Below are 20,349 nucleotides of genomic sequence, written 5' to 3' on the forward strand. Positions count from 1 at the left end.
GGGTAAGTGAAAAGAAAACCCCCTGGCTTTTCACATTCGCCTGACGCGTGGAAGATGGTCATTATGGGGCACAGAATCCGAGGAGGACAGCACACACTAGAAGCCGGACACTATTCGACGGATACAAAGAATTTGCTAGAGAACCCTCCTTGCAATGCCGAAGACAACTTGCGCGCCGGACTCGTCGTCATTGAAGCCTAGTTCGGGGGCTACTGAGAGAGTCCTGGATTAGGGGGTGTCCGGATGGCCGGACTAAGACCTTTGGCCGGACTCCTGGACTATGAAGATACAAGATTGAAGACTCCGTCCCGTGTCCGGATGGGACTTTCCTTGGCGTGGAAGGCAAGCTTGGCGATACGATATGAAGATCTCCTCCCATTGTAACCGACTCTGTGTAACCCTAGCCCTCTCCAGTGTCTATATAAACCGGAGAGTTTTAGTCCGTAGGACGAAGAACAATCATACCATAGGCTAGATTCTAGGGTTTAGCCACTCTGATCTCGTGGTAGATCTACTCTTGTACTACCCATATCTTCAATATTAATCAAGTAGGAGTAGGGTTTTACCTCCATCAAGAGGACCCGAACCTGGGTAAAAACATCGTGTCCCTTGTCTCCTGTTACCATCCGCCTAGACACACAGTTCAGGACCCCCTAACCGAGATCCGCCGGTTTTGACACCGATAACAACCCTGCCAGAACACTACATCTCCGTCACCTCTAGTATTCTAGCCGGGCTCCACCCCACTTCTTCTCCGTCGCCGTCTAGACTCTGTCCTTCGACCGCCCCGTAGGTACCATTTGCTACTGCTATACTCACCATGTGCGGCAACTGTTTGATGAATTCGAAAAGCTAAACTTTTTCCCTACTTCTTTCTAGCAATGGATTCTGATTTGGGATACATATACGGGCACTACGTTGAGTTGTTCAATGAGGAGGAGTACTCGGATGAAACATGCGGAGGAGCGTGCGGAGGAGCACGTTCTCAATTTCAGCGGCTGGATGAAGGGTCATCGAGTGCTCAACCGTAACAGGGCACGCTGCCATTTGACAGTGATGGTCGATTACTTTGTCATGGATGCACTCTTCGCCGACCATTTTCGCTGGTGTTTTGTTGGAAATTTGGGCAAGTTCATGATTAATTCCAGTAAATAATTCATGACAAGAACTGATGCTAGCATGCAATAATCTAGCAAACTAGAAGAACAACAAAACATGCAGAAAAACAACGCACACAAAACAACAGCTGTAGAGAGAGACATGAACAAGTGATGCTGGATGTACTATCTGTTAGTTGTTGTGGGCCCAACAGTGTTGATGACGATGTTGGCGATGATCTGTTGCTGACGGCTATCAATAGCACCGCCCGACTTGTACGGAAGACGACCCACAATGACAAATTTGAGCAGTCGCGCAGAGCGCTTCCCAAAAACCTAATTCGTCCTCTCCCGGTGCAGGATCTCAAGGAAGAATGGTTTCGGAGACCTGCTCTCCTAAGCGCCGATGCACGCCAGCGTTTAGGATGGAGTAGACTATGATGGCGGTGCAAGTTGCGAGATGAGGCAAAACCCTAGACGTTTTCGGTGAATCTTTGACCGCAACCGGTAGTTGTATATATATTAGGTCCATAAGCGATATTGTGTAGCGATCACAATCTCAAACCGTCTCAATTTCTAACTCTATACTTACCGGACAAAAACCATTAAATTGCCTGCCAAGTTATAAAAATAAAACAGCGAGAGGAAGTTGTTCCCCTGCAAGGAAATGGACCGGATTTCGGTGGACCATTCACACACATGTCGCATGTACACGCCACCTCGCCACGGCCCGGCCAGGCGAGGCGAGTCGCGCGAGCGCACGCGTGTGGTCTTCCCCTTCTCTTCTCAACACACCACTTAGAGTGGTGGAGAGAACCCACTATATAAAGAGGTCCAACTCTTCTTCAACTTCCGGGGTGGGACTAAACTTTAGCACCACCACTTGCCATTTTAGACATGGGCCACTATTTGAGATTTCAGAAATTGCTATGGGCCTAGCCCATTAATTCTAACAATCCCCCACCAGATCTCAAATACTTATTTAGAGATTTTCCTGCTCTCACCACTTGTTTAATATACCAATGTTTCACCAGAGACTGTTAAGTTGAACTTCTACCAAGAACTTTAAGCTACATCTATTCACAACTTGTCAATGGACTATGCCGTGAATTGCTAGTTTTGTGTGAACAGGTTTCACTCAAAGTCTTAACCAGTACCCGGCTGCCAGTAGGCTACCCCACAGTTTGGAGCTTATACGTCATACTCCCTGGTTTCTTCGCGAGCTTACTAGAGATCACCCAAATTTTATAGACCGTGACGTTTACAGTCAGAACTCATATAGGTGTGTTCTTTCAAGACTGCTCTATAGGACTGCATCTTTGCTAATCATAGCCAATAGAACCACATTAAGGCATGTTGCCAACTTGCCTTACAGCTCTAAGCCTTACAGCTCTGAGAGTTTTGCATTTTCACTTAGAGACGGTTATTAGTTACTATTACTCTCCTCAATTAACCAATAGCTTGTTCTTCCCAGATCCTAATTCACGGGATCTGTGGTCACAAAGGTTGGGTTACTACTATGGTGTAACATATATGGGTCTCATATCCATCTCCCTCGATGTAATATCTATCACATTTTGTGATAGTCCCTTTGTAAAGGGATCTTCTAGGTTTTTGTCTGTTTGAATATACATAACAGTTATTACTCCAGAGTTTCTCAACATCCTGACATACTTCAAACGTCTCTTCACGTGTCTTGATGACTCCGCATAATCCTTAGAATTGTTCACTTTAGCGATAACCATTTGGTTGTCACAATTCATAAGAATAGTTGGTACATGTTTTTCAACCACGACAAGTCCATCAGGAGCTCATGCAGCCATTCTGCCTCAACAATGGTTGTGTCTAAAGCAGCTAGTTCTGCTTCCATAGTTGATCTCGTCAATATGGTTTGTTTGCAAGACCTCCATGACACTGTGCCACCTCAACGAGTAAATACATACCCACTTGTTGTGTAGAGTACGTCAGCATCGGAGATCCAATTTGAATCACTATATCCTTCTAGCACAACAGGATGCCCTAGATAAGTAATTCCAAAGCTCATGGTACCTCTTAGATAGCGCAAGACCCTTTCTAGTGCATGCTAATGATCATCACCCGGGTTGGACATGAACCTACTCAGTTTTCTCACATCAAAAGAGATATCCGGCCTTGTAGCACTAGCTAGGTACATGAGTGAGCTGACGATTTGAGAGTATCTTAATTGATCTCTCATTTTGATAACCCACAAGTGTAGGGGATCAAAACAACTTTTGAGGGTAGAGTATTCAACCCAAATTTATTGATTCGACACAAGGGGAGCTAAAGAATATTCTTAAGTATTAGCAGTTGAGTTGTCAATTCAACCACACCTGGATAACTTAGTATCTGCAACAAAGTATTTAGTAGGAAAGTAGTATGATAGTAATGGTAGTAGTGGAAAAAGTAAAGATAGTAGTTTTGTAGTAATTGTAACAGTAGCAACGGAAAAGTAAATAAGCGAAGCACAATATGTGAAAAGCTCATAGGCATTGGATCAGTGATGGATAATTATGTCGGATGCGATTCCTCATGTAATAGCTATAACATAGGGTGACACAGAACTAGCTCCAATTCATCAATGTAATGTAGGCATGTATTCCGAATATAGTCATACATGCTTATGGAAAAGAACTTGCATGGCATCTTTTGTCCTACCCTCCCGTGGAAGCGAGGTCCTAGTGGAAACTAAGGGATATTAAGGCATCCTTTTAATAGAGAACTGGACCAAAGCATTAGCACTTAGTGAATACATGAACTCCTCAAACTATGGTCATCACCGAGAAGTATCCCGATTATTGTCACTTCGGTGTTGTCGGATCATAACACATAATAGGTGACTATAGACTTGCAAGATAGGATCAAGAACTCACATATATTCATGAAAACATAATAGGTTCAGATCTGAAATCATGGCACTCGGGCCCTAGTGACAAGCATTAAGCATAGCAGAGTCATAGCAACATCAATCTTAGAACATAGTGGATACTAGGGATCAAACCCTAACAAAACTAACTTGATTACATGGTAAATCTCATCCAACCCATCACCGTCCAGCAAGCCTACGATGGAATTACTCACGCACGACAGTGAGCATCATGAAATTGGTGATGGAGGATGTTTGATGATGACGACAGCTACGAATCCCCCTCTCCGGAGCCCCGAACGAACTCCAGATCAGCCCTCCCGAGAGAGATTAGGGCTTGGCGGCAGCTCCGTATCGTAAAACGCGATGAAACTTTCTCTCAGATTTTTACTCTCCGCGAAACGGAATATATAGAGTTGGAGTTGAGGTCGGTGGAGCTCCAGGGGGGCCCACGAGATAGGGGGGCGCGCTGATACATCTCCAACATATCTATAATTTTTGATTGTTCCATGCTATTATATTACCCCTTTTGGATGTTTATGGACTTTATTTTACACGTTTATATCATTTTTGGGACTAACCTACTAACCGGAGGCCCAGCCCATATTGCTGTTTTTTTGCCTATTTCACTATTTCGAAGAAAAGGAATATCAAACGGAGTCCAAACGGAATGAAACCTTTGGGAGTGTGATTTTTGGAACGGACGTGATCCGGAGGACTTGGAGTGCAAGCCAAGAAGCAGCCGAGGCGGCCAAGAGATAGGAGGGCGCGCCCCCCTATAGGGCGCGCCCCCTGTCTCGTGGGCCCCTCAGGCGGCCACCGACGTACTTCTTCCTCCTATATATACCTACGTACCCTAAAAACATCCAGGAGCACCACGAAACACAATTTCCACCGCCTTAACCTTCTGTATCCGTGAGATCCCATCTTGGAGCCTTCGCCGACACTCTGCCGGAGGGGGAATCGACCATGGAGGGCCTCTACATCAACATCCTTGCCCCTCCGATGAGTTGTGAGTAGTTTACCACAGATCTACGGGTCCATAGTTATTAGCTAGATGGATCTTCTCTCTTTTTGGATCTCAATACAATGTTCTCCCCCTCTCTTGTGGAGATCTATTCGATGTAATCTATTTTTGCGGTGTGTTTGTCGAGATCCAATGAATCATGGGTTTATGATCAAGTTTATCTATGAATAATATTTGAATCTTCTCTGAATTCTTTTATGTATGATTGAGTTATCTTTGCAAGTCTCTTCGAATTATCGGTTTGATTTGGCCTACTAGATTGATCTTTCTTGCCATGGGAGAAGTGCTTAGCTTTGGGTTCAATCTTGTGGTGTTCTTACCCAGTGTCAGAAAGGGTTGCACGACACGTATTATATTGTTGCCATCGAGGATAACAAGATGGGGTTTATATCATATTGCATGAGTTTATCCCTCTACATTATGTCATCTTGCTTAATGCGTTACTCTATTCTTTGTGAACTTAATACTCTAGATGCAGGCATGAGTCGGTCGATGTGTGGAGTAATAGTAGTAGATGCAGGCAGGAGTCGGTCTACTTGTTATGGACGTGATGCCTATATACATGATAATGCCTAGATAATCTCATAATTATTCACTTTTCTATCAATTGCTCGACAGTAATTTGTTCACCCACCGTAATACTTAAGGTATCTTGAGAGAAGCCTCTAGTGAAATCTATGGGCCCCGGGTCTATCTCTTATCATATTTGCTTCCAATCTACTTTTATTTGCATCTTTACTTTTTGCATCTATATTATAAAATACCAAAAATATATTTATCTTATCGTACTATCTCTATCAGATCTCACTTCCGCAAGTGGCCGTGAAGGGATTGACAACCCCTTTATTGCGTTGGTTACGATTTCTCAATTTTTTTGTGTAGGTGCGTGGGACTTTTGAGGAGCCTCCTACTGGATTGATACCTTGTGTCGGTGTCAAAACCGGCGGATCTCGGGTAGGGGGTCCCGAACTGTGCGTCTAGGCGGATGGTAACAGGAGACAAGGGACACGATGTTTTACCCAGGTTCGGGCCCTCTTGATGGAGGTAAAACCCTACGTCCTGCTTGATTAATATTGATGATGTGTGTTACAAGAGTGGATCTACCACGAGATCAAGGAGGCTAAACCCTAGAAGCTAGCCTATGGTATGATTGTTGTTCGTCCTATGGACTAAAGCCATCCGGTTTATATAGACACCGGAGAGGACTAGGGTTACACAGAGTTGGTTACAATGGTAGGAGATCTACATATCTGTATCGCCAAGCTTGCCTTCCACGCCAAGGAAAGTCCCATTCAGACATGGGACGAAGTCTTCAATCTTGTATCTTCATAGTCTTGGAGTACGGACGATGATGATGGTTCGGCTATCCGGACACCCCCTAGTCCGAAACTCCCTCAGTAGCCCCTGAACCAGGCTTCAATGACGACGAGTCCGGCGCGCATGTTATCTTCGACATTGTAAGGCGGGTTCTTCCTCCGAATAATTTATAGAAGATTGTGAACACCAGGATAGTGTCCGGCTCTGCAAAAATAAATTCCACGCACCACCATAGAGAGAATAATATTACACAAGTTCAATCTGCTGACGTATTTTGCAGCGTGACGTCACACCACTACCAAGCCTTTACTAGAATCGTTTTTATTGTACCACCTCAGCGTGTTTAGCGAAGTGGTTTCTTTGGCACGTCTTGTCGAAGCAGAGATCGTGTTCCCCTTATTCCGGGATTCCCATCAATATGGACGTGTGTAACCCAACCGCACCATTGATTGCGGCGCTTGGGGGATAAGAGAGTTTTATAAGGCCGGTGGGGACGCATGTTTGTGTGCACCCAGATAAAGATCCAACCCTTTTACCTGCGCCTTCTTCCTCCTTGGCTTATCCAACTCCGCAAATTCGAGCTCCAGCGCCCAAGTCCGCACTTCTCACCTCAACCTTCTCCAACTATGTCCGGAGCGGGAGGCAAGTGGATGGCCTCCTCCATCACGGAGGGGCAGATCCATAAGTTGCGCAACGCCGGATATTTGTCCAGCGACATCGTGCACCGGCTCCCCGACGAGGGAGAGCTCATCCCCACCCCTAGGCCCCATGAGAGGGTAGTATTTCTTCCCCATTTCCTCCGCGGACTGGGCTTCCGACTCCATCCCTTTGTCCGAGGGCTCATGTTCTACTATGGCCTAGATTTCCATGATCTAGCCCCGAATTTCATCCTCAACATCTCAGCGTTTATCGTCGTGTGTGAGGCCTTCCTCTGCATCCAGCCCCACTTCGGCTTGTGGCTCAAGACCTTCAGTGTCAAGCCGAAGGTTGTGAAGGGCAGCCAAGCGGAGTGCGGAGGCGCCATGGTGGGCAGGATGTCCAACGTTACTTGGCTTGAGGGCACTTTCGTGGAAACTATCAAGGGGTGGCAATTGGGGTGGTTCTACATCACCGAGCCGTGTGACCCTGAATGGGCAGCGGCCCCCGAATTCAGATCCGACATCCCCACATGGCTCACCTCCTGGAAAGAGAGCGGCCGGACTTGGGGTGATTCGGAGGGGCTGACCCGGACTCCAAGCCTGCGTCCAAAAGCTGGTGGACAAGAAGCTCAAGCTTGTCAACGTGGTCCAGGTCATGCCCATCCGCCGGATCCTCCCGTGCCAACGACGGGGCTTCAACATGTGGGAGTTTGATCCGGCACAGCACCAGACTTTGAGCGGGCTCTTCGACACTACGTACGAAGATGTCTGGAAGGTGCTATTTAAGGGCGCCGAGGCTCCCGCATCCGCTACCGAAGATCACGGATTCAGCTCGCAGCGTCCGGCTGACGAGGTAAGTGATTTTGTCCTTTACAGAACGCTCGTTTTCCATAGTTTGACTCTATGCGGGATCTAAACTCCCATTACCTTTGACAGGACTGGCTGGCGAAGGCCGAACCGACTATCTGTCCGGCCCCATTGCCAGAGGACCCAGCGGACGCCCGCCTAACGGGTCTGCTGGCTCCGGCACCCCACGTGGTGCCGGAGAAGAAGGTCAAGAAGAATGCCAGGGGTACTCGAAAGAGTTCCCGTTTTCAGGTGTTATCGGATGATGACTCCGAGGCCGACTCCTCCCACCAAGGCGAGGAGGAGAAGAAGAAAGCCTCTCCTCCAGCGGGGGGAGGGAAGAAAAGGAAGGCTTCCCCTACGGGGGAGGCCGAAGGGTCCAAGAAGGGAAAAACTCTTTCCCTGGACAGCTCTACCAACGCCAGTGAGGACAACGACGACTGGCCTCCAAGGGCCAAGCCCCTGGCGAGATCGTAAGTATCCGGACTCCTGAATAACTTCATGGTTTTTCTTTTCGCCACATAATGTCTTTCTAATGCCGCATACAACCCTGCAGTCCGCACAAGGATGATCTTCCCGCTTCGTCGAGCGGGTCCTTAGGTGCGTCGGATATGGATTCTCTTCCGACTGCCTCCACCCCCCGTGATGCGGACGATGCCGAGGTGGGATCCCGAGAAGGGACCCACCCGGAGGAGGAGGCCCCGGAGGTGTCGCAGGACAACCTCCCGGACTTTGCACCGGACTCGGCCCCGGAACCCATAGTGGCTCCAGAGTCCGGCGGGTGACCCCTTCGTAAGAAGGGCAAGACCGTGATGCCGGCAGCCTCCGTCCAACCGGAGGCGCCGGATAACTTGCTGGAGGCGCTCAATGGCGCCTCCATTGAAGAGGAACACCGCACTGTTATGAGTGCGGTGATTCGGAAGGTTCAGCTCACCAAGAGCGGGCTGACCAAAGCCTGCAGCAGCCTTCTAACAGGCTTTGAGGTAAAAATTTTGATATATATAAAATGGTACCGCATAGACAGTAGCCCCTGATGCTCGGTTCGGTGTTCGGAAAGAAAAGCCGGACTGAGGATCTTAAAAAGATATACGCAGGAGTGACAAAAAATAAGTCAATATGGGATTGCAGGCTGTGCTGCTGACCTCTGCCGCACTGACTGCGGAGGTCAATACTTTGAAGGAAAGCCTCGAGCGGTCCGAGAACGAGCTCGGCCATGCCAAAAAGCAGCTCGAGGACAAGGAAGGTAAGTAACACCTTATTAAAATTGTACCTTACAGAAAAGGATTTTGGTTGCAAGAAGAATGACAAGGATAACGTGGGTATTGTAGGGGCCACTAGCGAGGTGGCGACCCTGAAGGAGGCGGTGTCCGCGGCCGAACGTAATGCGGCCGCGGAACGCTCCGAGCGAGAGAAGCAGGAGGCGCGGGTGGCGGAGGTACAGCAAGAGCTCCAGGCTCTCATGGAAAAACATGAGAGTTTGGAGCGTGACTCGGAGACTCGAGAGTCCGAGCTTGCGATGGCTCTTGAGAGTGCCAAAGCCGCTAAGGCCGAAGCCTATAAGGCCCTCCGAGAAATCGAGGAATTGAAGAAAATAGCGGCGGGTAAGGCATTTTTCATGCAAAGTAAGCATGTGAGTGTTAATTACCTATTACTTACCCAAATTCGGAGCTCTCCAGGAACGTTCGCAGATCTTCCTCGCAGTGTATCTGATGCTGCCACATTCTACCGGGCCGAGGAGGGGAGCTCGACGGAGATGGTCTTCTGGTCTCAGTATGCTGAGGCCGGACATCCGGTGCCCCTTAGCGACCAGCTGAAGCAGCTCGCCGAGCTCCACAAGGTGGACGAACAGGCCATGAAGGGCCTCATAGTTCGGCTGTGGCCTAAGGAGGCCATGCTTGGGAGCTACTTCGGCCTAGTGCGGCGGCTGGTGGATGCGTGCCTGTGTGTTGAAGTCATCAAGCACTCCGCTTGTATTGAGGGTGCCCGTCGGGCCCTTGCCTGCGCAAAGGTGCACTGGGGCAAGATGGATGCCCAGAAGCTTGTGACAAACCCGCCACTGCAGGGCAAGGAGCACCGCACGCCCGAGATGTATTATAAGAGTGTCCTGAAGGGTGCCCGCACTATTGCGGGTGAGTGCTCCAAAGATGTAATATTTGAGTAGACTCGCATTTTGTTATCCTGTGCGCTGAAAACTTAGTTCATATGCGCTAAGCAACGCTTGTTAATTTAAAATATTACCTTCTGTGCGGCTGTTTATCAACTCTGAGAGATGGCAAGTCGTTGGCTTCAGCCCCCATGCCACGAGTGCTGGGGTGTTCGGGATAAACTTGAGCACTCTTGTTCCCATTTTTGGGTCCATCTAGGGAGGCGCTCAACACAACGAATAAGGCAACCAGACTTATAATGCTTGAACACTCTCACTTAGCCATAGAATTCTATAATTTTAAATTTCGGCGAAGCCCCTAGTCTTCGGAAGGCCGAATTTGGGGCGCTATCCACGCCTGGGCAGGACAAAAACCGGCTCCTCGCTCTAAGCGGCATAAGTCTTTAGGGACTCGCAAAAAACCTCTCGAACAGCGACTAGCTCTCGCCTCATTATGACGGTCAGTTTTAGCTTTCTCCACTGAGGCGTTAACCCAACTCAACTGGGGTGCAATCGCAGTGGTTCTCCCAATGCTACCTTAGCCGATACAACGGAACGTAAGGTACCAAAACATGGGAGCCGGGCAAACCCAACTATTGACCCAAGACATGATTCGGAGCCGATGCATATAATGCTATAAGTTCGGGGTGCCGCACTTGTGAAAGTGTTCGGACTTATCACACCATGATGCGGGAAACATAAGCCCCTGGTGTATTTAGCCGTACCAAAACGTATGGATGCGACATGTCACAAATGAACATATGTATAAAAGAGAAATGCAATTGGAAGCAAAAAGGTGATGCATTACTTATTTAAGAAAAACTGCTGTAAGTGCAGAACGATACAAATGGTGCGATAAGCAAGGGATGGGACTGTTAAACATGTCCCCCTCCAGGGGTAGGCTGTGGAATGGTGCATAAAACAGATTTAATGCTCGTAATGGAGACCACCTGGATATTCGTTGTAGCCTTTCTTCTTCCCTTGCTGTTGCATCGTGAGTTCGGCAGGTCTACTGCCGGACAAGGCCTCTGACGAACGGAGTCCCGTGGGTAAAAATAAAAAGGAAAAAGAAAAAAAAGAACGACACACTTGAGAGCCCCTGGTGTGGTTGAGCCGCAGTCTGGGCCTATCGTGGTCGCGCCCCTCTCCCCATGCCCATGGTATCTTTAGAGCGTAATGGTGTATGCGAAGGACCTGTCTTGATGTTTTACAGGGGCTGGGGTTGGGTCCGCACTACTACGCGTGCTCGGAACGTGCCAGGTGGTCTTGTTGTAGGTTACTCCGGGCGCGCTTAGCTGTGTCCGGTCGCTTAATGGCCGGACTCGATAATTGCCTTATGAGGCTGCATTGTACTTCTGCCGCGAGAGCCGCTGTATGTTCCTACGTGCGGAGAGAATGTTCAATGTCTCCGTTGACCGTGATGACTCCTCGAGGGCCTGGCATCTTGAGCTTGAGTTATGCGTAGTGCGACACCGCGTTGAACTTTGCAAACGCGGTACGTCCGAGCAGGGCATGATAGCCGCTGTGGAACGGAACTATGTCGAAGATTAACTCCTCGCTTCGGAAGTTATCCGGGGATCCGAAGACCACTCCAGTGTAACTGAGCCTGTACAATTGGCTTCTACACCTGGTATGACGCCTTTAAAGGTCATTTTGGTAGGTTTAATCCTTGAGGGGTCTATGCCCATTTTGCACACTGTATCCTGATAAAGCAGGTTCAGGCTGCTACCGCCGTCCATCAGGACTCTGGTGAGGTGAAATCCATCGACGATTGGGTCTAAGACCAATGCGGCGAATCCGCCGTGGCGGATGCTGGTGGGGTGGTCCCTTCGGTCAAAAGTGATCGGGAAGGAGCACCATGGATTGAACTTCGGGGCAACTGGCTCCATCGCGTATACATCCCTGAGTGCACGCTTCCGCTCCCTTTTGGGTATGTGCGTTGCGTATATCATGTTCACCGTCCGCACCTATGGGGGGAAACCCTTCTGTCCTCTATTGTTCGGCGCTCGGGTCTCTTCCTCGTCATCGCCATGCAGCCCCTTGTCATTGTTTTCGGCAATTAACTTGCCTGCCTGCTTGAATACCCAATAGGCCCTGTTGGTGTGGTTAGCTGGCTTTTCGGGGGTGTCGTGTATCTGGCACAAGCGGTCGAGTATTCGGTCCAAATTGGACGGACCCGGAGTAGTTCTTTTGAATGGCTTTTTCCGCTGACCGGGTTTAGAGCCTCTGAATCCGGCATTGACTGTCGTATCCTCACTATTGTCGCCGTTAATGCGGCGTTTGTTTTTGTTACGACGCGACCTGCCATTACGGTCCTTGATATCCGGACTGCCAGTCTTTTTGCTGAGGTTGTTGCTGCGTGCTAGCCAGCTGTCCTCACCCGTGCAGAAGCGGATCATGAGTGATGTGAGGGCTGCCATGGATTTCGGCTTTTCCTGTCCCAGGTGCCGGGCAAGCCACTCATCGCAGATATTATGCTTGAAGGCCGCGAGGGCCTCCGCATCTGGACAGTCGACGATTTGGTTTTTCTTGGTTAAGAATCGTGTCCAGAATTGTCTGGCCGATTCGTCTGGCTGATGAATTATGTGGCTTAGGTCATCAGCGTCTGGTAGTCGCACATACGTGCCTTGGAAGTTATCGAGGAATGCGGCTTCCAGGTCTTCCCAACTCCCAATTGACTCTGCTGGCAAGCTGTTAAGCCAATGCCGGGCTGGTCCTTTAAGCTTGAGGGGGAGATATTTGATGGCGTGAAGATCGTCACTACGGGCCATGTGGATGTGAAGGAGATAGTCTTCGATCCAAACCGTGGGGTCTGTTGTCCCATCGTAAGATTCAATATTCACGGGTTTAAACCCTTCGGGGATTTGATGATCCATTACTTCATCTGTGAAGCATAGTGGGTGTGCGGCGCCTCTGTACTAGGCGATATCACAACGGAGCTCAAAAGAGCTTTGTCTGTTTTTTCCGGCCCGGCCGGACTTACTGTGTCCGGCGCGACGGTTGTCGTCACATATCATGGGGCGCCCACGCGATCCATATATCGATCTTGATTGTCTTGCCTTATCCTCCAATATATCTCGCAAGTCCGGAGTGTTCCCCTCTGGCTTTGTGCTCTTCAAGCGATGCCGGGGTACGGTTCTAGTGAAGGGCCTAGGGGCCTCTCTGTCGCGACCACGGGGTGGTCGGTCAGCCGTATTGTCTCCTAGTGATGCGGGTTCATACACCTCCTCCTCTAATCGGCGGAGCAGCTTGCGTTTAGGGTAGCTTTTGGAGGGGCGTTCGAGCTCATGCTCTTCGGCCGCGAGGACTTCAGTCCATCTGTCGGCTAGCAGATCTTGATCAGCTCTAAGCTGTTGCTGCTTTTTCTTGAGGCTGTTCGCCGTGGCCATAAGCCTGCGTTTAAAACGTTCTTGTTCGACGGGATCCTCAGGCACGACGAATTCATCGTCATCGAGGCTTGCCTCGTCTCCGGAGGGAGGCATATAATCCTCTACCTCTTCTTCTGCCGCTCTCTCATGAGGGCTGGCATCTCCGTCCTCCTGCGCTGGATCTTGCTGGAGTGGGTTGTCTTCGGCACTGTCCGGTGTATTATTATCTCCGGTGCCGGAATCTTCATTCTTTCTGTGGCGGGATTTAGAGCGGCGCCGCTGACGCCGGCGCTTGGGCTGTTTCTTGGAGGGGTCATCCTCTGCTGTTCCTTCGCCATTCCCATCCTTTGGGATATCCACCATGTATATGTCATATGATGAGGTGGCTTTCCAGTGCCCGGTGGGCGCTGGTTCTTGGTCGTCTCCGGCATCGTCGTCCATACCGTCGTTGTCTTCGGAGTCGTAGTCTAGCATGTCGGTTAGATCGTCGACAGTGGCTACCAAGTGGGTGGTGGGTGGGCTTTGAATTTCTTCGTCGTCCGCATCCCAACCGTCCTGACCGCAGTCCGGCCAGGGCTCTCCTGATAACGAGAGATACTTTAGCGAACTCAAGATGTCGCCGAAAGGTGAGTGTTGAAAGATGTCCGCTGCGGTGAACTCCATGATCGGCGCCCAATCAGATTCGATCGGAGGGGGCGCGGGAGGTTCGGAGTCCGGCAAGGAGTCCGGCACCTCGGAGTCACGAGCTTCATGTGGGACAAGGTCAGTGTTCGGCTCTATCACCGCAGAGGTTGCAGCCCCCGAGGCGGTGTCTAGTCATCCGTCCTTGACCTGCGCAGCCGGCTCCGAATTGAAGATCGGAGCGGGTTCGAGTGCGGCCTCCAGGGTACTGTCCGGCTGCAGAGCTAAATCATGCTCGCCGTGACAGTGCGGCATGCTCGGCTGTGGCTCGAATCTATCGAGGATCATGTCCCCGCGGATGTCAGCAGTGAAGTTCACACTTCCAAATCTGACCTGACGGCCAGGGGCGTAGCTTTCGATCTGGTCCAGTTGGCCAAGCGAATTGGCCCGCAGTGCGAAGCCACCGAATACGAAGATCTGTCCGGGGAGGAAGGTCTCACCCTGGACTGCGTCATTGATGACGATCAAAGAAGCCATCGAGCCTATCGGTGACGACACAGAGGAACTCTCAATGAAAGCACCAATGTTGGTGTCAAAACCGGCGGATCTTGGGTAGGGGGTCCCGAACTGTGCGTCTAGGCGGATGGTAACAGGAGACAAGGGACATGATGTTTTACCCTGGTTCGGGCCCTCTTGATGGAGGTAAAACCCTACGTCCAGCTTGATTAATATTGATGATGTGTGTTACAAGAGTGGATCTACCACGAGATCAAGGAGGCTAAACCCTAGAAGCTAGCCTATGGTATGATTGTTGTTCGTCCTATGGACTAAAGCCATCCGGTTTATATAGACACCGGAGAGGGCTAGGGTTACACAGAGTCGGTTACAATGGTAGGAGATCTACATATCCGTATCGCCAAGCTTGCTTTCCACGCCAAGGAAAGTCCCATCCGGACACAGGACGAAGTCTTCAATCTTGTATCTTCATAGTCTTGGAGTCCAGCCGATGATGATAGTTCGGCTATGCGGACACCCCCTAGTCCGGAACTCCCTCACCTTGGTTCTCAAAAACTGAGGGAAATACTTACGCTACACTTGCTGCGTCACCCTCTCCTCTTCGAGGAAAACCAATGCAAGCTCAAGACGTAGCACACGCCCAAGGGGGGAGGGCGCGCCACCCACCCTCGCGGACAGGGTGTGGCCCCCCTGGCCTTCATCTTTTGCCAGTATTTTTTATATTTTCCAAAAGTTATCTCCGTGGATTTTCAGGTCATTCCGAGAACTCTTGTTTTCTGCACAATAAACAACATCATGGCAGTTCTGCTGAAAACAACGTCAATCCGGGTTAGTTCCATTCAAATCATGCAAGTTAGAGTCCAAAACAAGGACAAAAGTGTTTGGAAAAGTAGATACGTTGGAGACGTATCAACTCCACCAAGCTTAAACCTTTGCTTGTCCTCAAGCAATTCAGTTGATAAACTAAAAGTGATAAAGAAAAACTTTTACAAACTCTATTTGCTCTTGTTGTTGTAAATATGTAAAGCCAGCATTCAAGTTTTCAGCAAGTATTATGAACTAACCATACTCATAACACTTAGGTCTCACATTTACTCATATCAATGGCATAATCAGCTAGCGAGCAATAATAATAAAACTCGGATGACAACACTTTCTCAAAACAATCATAATATGATATAACAAGATGGTATCTCGCTAGCCCTTTCTGAGACCGCAAAACATAAATGCAGAGCACCTTTAAAGATCAAGGACTGACTAAACATTGTAATTCATGGTAAAAGAGATCCAGTCAAGTCATACCCAATATAAACCAATAGTAATACATGCAATAACAGTGTGCTCTCTAACGTGTGCTTTTTAATAAGAAGGTGATGACTCAACATAAAAGCAAATAGATAGGCCCTTCGCAGAGGGAAGCAGGGATTTGTAGAGGTGCCAGAGCTCGATTTTAAAATAGAGATAAATAACATTTTGAGCGGCATACTTTTACTGTCAACGCAACAACTATGAGATGGCTATATCTTCCATACTACATGCATTATAGGCAATTCCCAAACAGAATGGTAAAAGTTTATACTCCCCCACCACCAACAAGCATCAATCCATGGCTTGCTCGAAACAACGAGTGCCTCCAACTAACAACAGCCCTGGGGGAGTTTTGTTTAATTATATTGATTTGCTTTGATCTTTTTGGATCCTGGGACTGGGCATCCCGGTTACCGGCCCATTCTCGTGAGTGAGGAGCGGAGTCCACTCCTCTTGAGAATAACCCACCTAGCATGGAAGATACAAGCAGCCCTAGTTGAAACATGAGCTGCTCGATCATACAAAACATAATTTCATTTGAAGGTTTGGAGTTTGGCACATACAAATTTACTTGGAACGGCAGGTAGATACCGCATATAGGAAGGTATGGTGGACTCATATGGACCAACTTTGGGGTTTAAGGAGTTTGGATGCACAAGCAGTATTCCCGCTTAGTACAGGTGAAGGCTAGCAAAAGACTAGGAAGCGACCAACTGAGAGAGCGACAACAGTCATGAACATGCATTAAAATTAATTTACACCGAGTACAGGCATGAGTAGGATATAATCTACCATGAACATAAATATCGTGAAGGCTATGTTGATTTGTTTCAACTACATGCGTGAACATGTGCCAAGTCGAGTCACTCAATTTATTCAAAGGATGATACCATCCCATCATACCACATCACAATCATTTTAATAGCATGTTGGCACGCAAGGTAAACCATTATAACTCATATCTAATTAAGCATGGCACAAGCATCTATAATCTCTAAAGGTCATTGCAAATATGCTTACTTCATAATAAGCTGAATCAGGAACGATGAACTCATCAAATTTACAAAAACAAGAAAGGTCAAGTTCATACCAGCTTCTCTCATCTCAATCAGTCCATCATATATCGTCATTATTGCCTTTCACTTGCACGTCCAAACGATGTGTATAATAATAATAGTGCACGTGCATTGGACTAAGCTGGAATCTGCAAGCATTCAACTCAAGAGAGAAGACAAAGTAATATGGGCTCTAAGTTAAATCAACAATCATGCATATGAGAGCCACTAAGCATTTTAAATATGGTCTTCTACTCTCGACCCCCAAAGGAAAGAAAAGAAATAAAACTATTTACACGGGAAAGCTGCCAACTAGTAAAATAAGAACAAGAAATCTTTTTGGGTTTTCATGTTAATTACTACTACAAGCAGGGAAAGTAAACTAACTATTTTTTTTGGTTTTTCTTAAGGTTTATCAGACATACAAGAAGAAAGCTAGAACATAAATTAAACTAGCATGGATAATACAATGAAAGAGTATGAGCACCGACAACTAGAATAGTGTGTGAACATGAATGTAAAGTCGGTGAGAAATACGTACTCCCCCAAGGTTAGGCTTTTGGCCTAAGTTGGTATAATGCCAAGGACGGCGGCTACTCTCTCCGGTGTACTGAGGGGTGAAATCAGGATACCACTGGCTGGCCATCTCCTCCAGATCCCACTAGTAAGATGATGCACGATAAGGGTCCAGTGAAGGTTCCGGCTCAGGCTCAGGCTCTGGAGTGGATGCTTGGCCTCGATGAGCGTACACCGCTTCCAGTGTGACAAGATAATTATCTGCAGTCAAATTAAACAACAGAGGTGCAGGCAGAATAATAGTCTCATTGTGTTTCTTATTAAATCTCAAGTTATACAGGAGAATCTTATCATCATTATGAACAATAAACTCATGTGCTACCATGCTCCTGTAATCTAAAATATAAGTAGGCAATATTGTCTCCTCTTTCTCATGGTGCCTAATAGGTATCTCAAAATGTTTAGCAATAACGGCACCCATACTAAAACTATTATCACCAAAAAAGACATGGAATAGAATAATAATATCGGGAACACTGAGGTTTCCACTATTTCCATGACCAATTAAGCATCGACTAGCAAATAAGGCAAAGTAGCGTAAAATAGGAAAGTGTATGCTAGTGATTCTCGCATCGGAACCCTTCTTTGGATCCTCTACCGTAATGGTGTTAACAAATCCATCCACATCTTTACGATGTGGTTCATCTAATCTGCCCTCAAAGGGTATTCTAAGTACCGCGCAAAAATTACGTAAAGACATTTCCTTGAATTCATCATATAAATGAATGATACTGATGGAGGTGAATTCTTAGGATAATAATAAAAGTTTTGCATGAAAGTATTGGTGAGTAAGAGATATTGATCGATCCAGTCATGGAGGAAGTTGGTGAGGCCAGCATTTTCAATCAAGGAATAAAAGTCTTCATAAATACCAGCTTCTCTCAAGAAATCATCGCATGGCCATTCACACGGCCGTACTTCTGCTACGCGAGGAAGATTATACTTGGCCTTTTCCTTCTCTTTAGCTTGTTTATCCTGGGAGCCTTGGCTGGAAGAGCCCCTCAAAAATCTCCTTATCATTTTCTCAAAATTTCTGAAATTTTAGTAACTTCAAAATAAAAGTGAATAAAACTAAACACGATTGGTAGCAACTACTCCTACAAGTGCCTAGAGCCTATATCATGCATTAGAATTACTTGGGACCTCATAAATTTGACATGCAAGCTAAAGAACAGGGTCACCTATGCAGCAAAATTTTGCAATGAATAAAGCACTAGAACAAAAACTAATTGGACCAATGGAGGAATCACATACCAAGCAACAATCTCCCAAAGCAGTTTTGTGAATGGAGCTTTTAGCAAGGAGATCGAAAATCGCAGCAAAATGAGCGAGAGCTCGTGCTTAAGCTGGATGAGGATTTTTTTGGGAAGAAGATGGAGTATGTGGGTGCAGGAATAAGTGGAGGGGGGCCACCGGGGGCTCACAAGATAGGGGGGGCGCGGCCTCCACCCTCGTGGCCAGGTGCTTGCCCCCCTGCAGTGTTCTCAGTGCCTAAAATCCTCAAATATTCCATAGAAAATCATACTAAATTTGCAGGGCAATTGGAGCACTTTTATTTTCGGGATATTTGTTATTGCACGGATAAGTCAGAAAACAAACAGATAATACTATTTTTGCTTTATTTATTCTAAATAAGAGAAAGTAAAAAGAAGGTACAGAAGGTTGTGCCTTCTAGTTTCATCCATCTCATGATCATCAAAATGAATCCACTAACAAGGTTGATAAAGTCTTGTTAACAAACTCATTCCAAATAACACGGAACCAGAGAAATTTCGAATAACACTAGGTTACCTCAACGGGGATATGAATATCCCCAATAATAAGAATATCATACTTTTTCTTGGCAGTAGGAAGAGGAAATTCAAAACCTCCAATAATAATAGTTGGAACTTTTCCAATAGAATTGATGCTATGAACTTGAGATTGTTTCCTCGGAAAGTGTACCGTATGCTCATTACCATTAACATGAAAAGTGACATTGCCTTTGTTGCAATCAATAACAGCCCCTGCAGTATTCAAAAAGGGTCTACCAAGGATAATCGACATACTATCGTCCTTGGGAATATCAGGAATAACAAAGTCCGTTAAGATAGTGACATTTGCAACCACAACAGGCACATCCTCACAAATACCGACAGTTATAGCAGTTGATTTATGGGCCATTTGCAAAGATATTTCAGTAGGTGTCAACTTATTCAATTCAAGTCTACGATATAAAGAGAGAGGCATAACACTAACACCGGGTCCAAGATCACATAAAGCAGTTCTAACATAATTTCTTTTAATGGAGCATGGTATGGTTGTTACCCCTGGATCTCCAAGTTTCTTTGGTATTCCACAGTTAAAAGTGTAATTAGCAAGCATGGTGGAAATTTCAGCTTTCGGTATCTTTCTTTTATTTGTAATGATATCCTTCATATACTTAGCATAAGGATTTAATTTAAGCATATCAGTTAAGCGCATACATAAAAAGATAGGTCTAATCATTTCAGCAAAGCGCTCAAAATCCTCATCATCCTTTGTCTTGGATGGTTTAGGAGGAAAAGGCATGGGTTTCTGAACCCATGGTTCTCTTTCTCTACCGTGCTTCCTAGCAACAAAATCTCTTTTATCATAACATTGATTCTTTGATTGTGGGTTATCAAGATCAACAGCAGGTTCGTTCTCTACTTCATTATTATTGCTAGGTTGAGCATCAACATGAACATTATCATTAACATCAATAGTAGGTTCTTGTTCATCACCTGATTGTGTTTCAGCATCAGAATAAGGAATATCATTGGGATTCTCAGGTGTGTCTACAATAGGTTCATTAGAAGCATGCAAAGTCCTATCGTTTTTCTTTTTCTTCTTTTTGGAAGAACTAGGTGCCTCTAGATTATTTCTCTGAGAATCCTGCTCGATTCTCTTAGGGTGGCCTTCAGGATACAAAGGTTCTTGAGTCATTCTACCA

Source organism: Triticum dicoccoides, chromosome 2B (assembly GCF_002162155.2).
Source record: "Triticum dicoccoides isolate Atlit2015 ecotype Zavitan chromosome 2B, WEW_v2.0, whole genome shotgun sequence".
Classification (NCBI taxonomy): Eukaryota; Viridiplantae; Streptophyta; class Magnoliopsida; order Poales; family Poaceae; genus Triticum; species Triticum dicoccoides.